At 41.4% G+C, this 6,041-nt stretch overlaps 1 long non-coding RNA gene across 4 annotated transcripts in view; it reads right to left on the reverse strand.

Moving 5' to 3' along the window:
• LOC110742968 overlaps positions 1-4,962 on the reverse strand; it is a 50,975-nt gene extending 46,013 nt beyond the window's left edge. For all 4 annotated transcript variants that reach the window (XR_002521299.2, XR_002521300.2, XR_004184249.1 and 1 more), the window contains exon 1: positions 4,700-4,962. This is a non-coding gene — a long non-coding RNA (uncharacterized LOC110742968). The remainder of the gene's footprint in view (positions 1-4,699) is intronic.
• Between the last annotated feature and the right edge of the window lie 1,079 nt (positions 4,963-6,041).

Consider the following 6,041-nt stretch of genomic DNA (forward strand, 5'->3'; position numbering starts at 1 on the left):
ATTCTCATATTAAGCCCTCCCATCAGTTTTAGTTCCACCACTCTACCACAACTGCTCTTAAGATCACCATTGACCTTTTCACTGCCAAATCCAGTGTCAATTCTGTCTTCATCTTATTCAACCTCTCAGAAGTGTTTTACCTGAATCACTTTTTTCATTCAGCTTCTGGGGTACTACATTCTGCTGATTATCTTACTACCTCACATGCTGCCTACCTCACACATGGATCCTCATCTTTCTGATTTCTTTTTTTTTTTTCTTTTTTTTAGACCTCTCCCTCATACTCCAGGCTTGCATATCCCACAGTCTTGATATCTCAGCTTGAAGGTCTAATAGACATATAAAACACTTTGCTTAGATAGCTAAATCATAATGAAAACGTTGGCAAAGATCTGGAGCAATGGAAACTCTCGAACATGGGTGGTGGGAGTGTAAATTGGTGCGATTCTTTGGCAAAATATTTGTCAATGTCAACTAAAGCTGAACATATGTATACCCCTGTGACACAACAATTTTACTCCTAGGTTTATACCCAACAGAAATGAGTACACATTACATCAAAAGACATGTATAAGAATGTTCTCAATGGCATTATTCATAATTGCCTCCAACTGGAAACAATCCAAATGCCTGTCTGCAATAAAATGGGTAAATAGTGAAACATTCATATAATGGAATATTACAACACCCACAAAAATAAACGAACCACAGCTATTTGCAATAACGTGAATAAATCTCACAAACAGTAGGTAAAAAATGCTAGACACAAATGTATAGGGTATGATTGTTGTGGTTTGAATGTCTCCTCCAAAACTCATGTTAAAATGTAATTGCCATTGTGACAGTAATAAGAGATGGGACCTTTACAGGGTGATTAGGTTATTAGGGATCTGCCCTCATGAATGGATTAATGCCATTATTGAGAAAGTGGGTTAGTTAGCACTGGAGTTCTACCCACTTTTTCCGTCTCAAGTGCTCTTGCCCTCCCTTGCCACATGATGCCTTCTGCCATGGGATGATGCAGCATGGAGGCCCTCACCATATGTTGGTGCCATGCATTGACTTCTCAGCCTCCAGGACAATGAGCCAAATAAACTTCTTTATAAATTACGTAGTCTGTGGTATTCTGTTATAGCAACAAAAAACAGACTAAAGCAGAAAATTGGTAAAGGCTATTTTAATGAGGTCCTAGATGGAAATCCTTGTATACAGTTGCAAAGAACTTGGGGGAATTGTGTCTGTGTTCTAGGGACTTATAAACTGCAGGACTTAAGAGTGATGAACTGGGATATCTGGTGGAAGAAATATCTAAGCAGCAAAGCATTCAGACTGCTGTGTGGCTGTTTTTAACTACCTACAATGAGATGTGAGAGGAAAGAAATAAAGATGGAATTTATAATTGAAAGAGAATCAGGGCAAAAATATTTGGAAAATGTATAGCCTGGCCATATAAAAATAGAAAAGTATGTTCAGGAGAGAATACTAAGTGTGTGGCTAAGTGACTTTTTACTAAGGAGATAAGCATGGATAAAAGGAAGGTGCTATTCATTAAGACAATGGGAGACAGACCATAAAGCATTTCAAATATCTTCAAGTCTGCCCTTACAATCACAGGCCCAGAACTCTAAAAGGGGAAAATGATTACAGGGGAAAGGCCCAAGGCACCCTCTATGGACTCAGCTCAGAGCTGCCTCAGGTCTGCTCCCAGGGTCCAGAGCAGCACTCTGTGGCCACCCTAGCCATGGCTCAGGTAGGCCCAGGTATGGCTTGATCCAGAAACTGCAAGCTGTAGAGCTTGGCAGTGTCCATGTGGTGCTGATGCAGCAGGCATGCACAGTGCAATAGCTGTGAAGACCTGGCTTCCTCCACCTAGATTTCAAAGGATGTTGCTGACAGTCTGGGGGCCCAGGCAGAGAATTGTGCAGGGACACAGCCACTGCAGAGAGCCCCTACTAGGACAACGACAAATGGAAATGTGGGGTCAGAGTTGACACAGAGTCTCCACTAGGGCTGCCTAGTAGAGCATGGAAGTAGGGCCGCTCTCAGGACTCCAGAACTGTGGAGGTAACAGCATGCAACACCAACCTGGGAGAACTACATATATGAGACTCCGACCCATGACAGTTACTGCATGGACTGAACCATTGGAGCAGGACTGCCTGAGGGCTTGGCTGCCCAACCCCAACCCCTAGATGTAGGACAAAGAGTCAAAGGAGATTATTCTCCCACTTTAGGACTTAATGTTGGCCAGGCACAGTGGCTCATGCCTGTAATCCCAGCATTTTGGGAGGCCGAGGCAGGTGCATTATTTGAGGTCAGGAGTTTGAGACCAGCCTGGCCAACATGGTGAAACCTGTCTCTACTAAAAACACAAAAATTAGCTGGGCGTGGTGGCAAGTGCCTGTAATCCCAGCTACTCAGGAGGCTGAGGCAGGAGATTACGCCACTGCACTCCCTCTAGGTGATAGAGTGAGACTCCATCTCAAAAATAAAAAAATAAAAAAATTTAAAAAAGGCTTAATGTTTTCCCCGTTGGGTTTTGGAAAATAGGTAACTTGTTTGATTTCACAGGCTCATGAATGGAGAGAATTTACCTCAGGATAAATCATGCCTTGAGTACAACCCACATCTGATTCAGATGAGACTCTGGACTTTTGAGTTGGTGCTGGAATGAGTTAAGAATTTGGGGACTACTGGGATAGAATGAATGTATTTTCTATGTGAGAAGAACATGAGTTTTGAGGGTCAGGGGCAAAATGCTATGGTTTGAATGTCTCCTCCAAAATTCACATTGAAATTTAATTGCCATTGTGATGGTTTTAAGAGGTTGGACCTTTAAAAGGTGATTAGGTCGGCCGGGCGCGGTGGCTCACGCCTGTAATCCCAGCACTTCAGGAGGCCGAGGGGGTGGATCACCTGAGGTCAGGAGTTCAAGACCAGCCTGGCCAACATGGTGAAACCCCTTCTCTACTATAAATACAAAAATTAGCTGGGCATGGCGGCAGGCGCCTGTAATCCCAGCTACTCGGGAGGCTGAGGCAGGAGAATCGCTTGAACCCAGGAAGCAGAGGCTGCAGTGAGCCAAGATCACGCCATTGCACTCCAGCGTGGGTGACAAGAGCGAAATCCTGTCTCAAAAAAACAAACAAACAAAAGCTGATTAGGTCATAGGGGCTTTGCCCTCATGAAGGGATTAATACCATTATCACAGGAGTGACTTAGTTATCATGGGTGTCTGGCCCGTTTTTCTGTCTCACACACTTTTACCCTTTCTCATCATCTGATGCCTTCTGCCATCAGATAACGTAGCACAAAGGCCCTCACCATATCTAATTGTTGGAATTAATACTCAGGATAATTGTTACCTTTGGGGAAGAAGAAAAAGGCTGTGATTTGAGGGGTGAAATAGCACTACTGGAATGCCAGTAGTGCTCCATTTCTTGACCTAGATGATAATTTTACAGATATATTCACTTTGCACAATTATATTTTGTGTTATTTTGTTTCTTTTATTGAGTTAAAAAGTTGCCAAACTGAATTCTGATTCCTCATCCCCTCTGTGAACCTACTGTGTACTTGGTATTCTCTATCTCAGTACATGCCTTTCAAGTTGCTCAGGCCGAAGTCCTTTAAGCCACCCTAACTTCTCTCTCACCTTTATAGCTAAACCATAGGCAAACTTTATCTGCTATACATTCAAAAGAGAGCCTCAGTCCAACTACTTCCCATCGTTTTGTCAACAATATCTTTGTTTAAGCCACCATTAGATCTTACCTGGACTACTAGCATTCCAACTAAATTCCCTGCCTGTACTCTTAACCCTTTATAATTTATTCCCTACATTATAGCAAGTGACCCTTTTTAAACAATTCAAATCTGTGCCCAACACTCTCCCATGACTTGCCATCTCATTCTGAATAAAATACTAAATCCTTACCATAGCCAAGAAAGTCCCGAGGAACTGCAACCCCAGCTCTCTCTGTGACCTTATCTCCTACCCTCACTCATTACAATCCAGCCAGTGTTTCTGAAACTGCCAAATGCTCCTATCTCAGGACACTTGTGGCTCCTAGTCCCTCTGCCTGGAATGTTATCCTCTCAGATATCTACCTAGTTTATTCCTTCACTACCTCCAAGTGTGTTCTCCAATGACAAGTCATTAGAAATAAATTTCCTTTTTTCCCCCCCACATCAAGCATATGAACCCAAGAAAGGCATTTCCTAACCATTCTATCTACAATAGCACCACCACAACCCATGATGGAAGTCTTGCCCAAGCCCTTCACCCTGCTTTATTTTCTGTTTATCACCCTTGGCATTTTACAACTTTCTTTATAATAGGATGTGAGCTCTACAACAGAATATTTTGCTTTGTCTATTTCTGAACCCCTGCAACTATAATAGATTCAGCCACCTCATAAGCACTGGCTGTGGTTGAATGATTTTTAATGAAAACTCAAATGTTTAAGGATGAGTGACTAAGTTATGTGACATTTTCTCTCTTTTCTGCTTCCCTCACAGTCATTTAGCAAAAACTACTCAAGTGGTTTAATATCTATAATCTGGTAGACATGGAAAGTGCCAATCTAGGACCTAAAAGAAAATGCTTAGTCTCTAATATGCCCAATCTTGGACACTGAAACATCCAAATAAATTACACATGAAGGTATTAGAACTTTTTGTTACTAGTAGACAATACCTTGCCTCATAAAGAAGTGGCTGGCTTTACTGGTAACTTCCGATGTCTTTTTATTTCTGGGCAGTTTGTTAGCAAATGTTAAATCTGTAAGGTAAATGGAATCCCTCTGTTATTTTTCTGAATTCATTACAACTTCAAGGAAAAAGTTATAACTTCTGCCAATTCTCCCTTTTTTATTTTAATTTGGGGCTAAGGGTGGCAGCTACACCTGTAATACCAACACTTTGGGAGGTCAAGGCAGGAGGATTGCTTGAGGCCAGGAGTTGGAGACTAGCCTGGGCAACAGAGCCAGACCCCATCTCTACAGAAATTTTAAAATATTAGGCATGCACCTACGGTTCCAGCTGCTTGGGAGGCTGAGGCAGGAGCATCCTTTAAGCCCAGTTTGAGGCTGCAGTAAGCTATAATTATGCTACTGCACTCCAGCCTGGGTGACAGAGAAAGACTCTGTCTCTTAAATTAAAAAAAAAAAAAAAAAAAGATTTTAACTTTGCTCTACTCTCTCAGTATGGTAAATATTAAGAAACTAATGTTGGTATTATACTAGATGCTTATGGCATATATGATGTGTATATTACAATCAAGAAAAAAAGATTAAGAAATGGTTTAAAATAACTTCCTCCCTCTGCTCTTAAAATAGAGGTAAGGAGAAAAAAAATGGTAAATATGTGATTTAGTTCACCAAAGTGTAGTTAGATAGACATGTCTGAGCAAAAGGAGCAACTGTAAATCCATCTGCTTTGGGAAAACAGGAATGTGGTCTGGAATAGCTAGCAGAGATGTTTTTGAGAAACACAAAAAGGAGATACAAAAACCAGGATCATGTGAACTTCTGTAATCTCACTGACTGTCAATACAAATACAAGCCAATTTTTCTTTCCAGTATACACATTAGAAATTTAAGAAAAAATACTGATGCCTGGGTCCTATCTCCTAAGGCAATTAAATTAGTCTCTGGAGTTGTAGGGCGTTGGCAAGATAATTTTGTAGAGTTCTCCAGGTGTTATGGACTTAATAGGTTCTCTCCAAATTTCTATGTTGAAAGCCTAATTGGCAATGTGATGGTATTAGGAGGGGGGCCTTGGGAGGTGATTAGGTCATAAGGGTAGAGCCCTCACCAATGGGATTAGTAGTCTTATAAAGAGATATGAGAGGTTGCTCTGTCTCTGCTTAGCACCATGGAGGAACACAAGAAGACAGGTGTTTGCAAACGGAAATGGGCCTTTGTCTGACACTGGATCTGCTAGGACCTTGATCTTGGACTTCCTAGCCTCTTCCAGCTTTAAACAAATTTCTATTGTTTAAGATACCTAGTCTATTGTAATTTAACATAACAGCACAA

This window comes from Papio anubis, chromosome 6, assembly GCF_008728515.1.
Source record: "Papio anubis isolate 15944 chromosome 6, Panubis1.0, whole genome shotgun sequence".
NCBI lineage: Eukaryota > Metazoa > Chordata > Mammalia > Primates > Cercopithecidae > Papio > Papio anubis.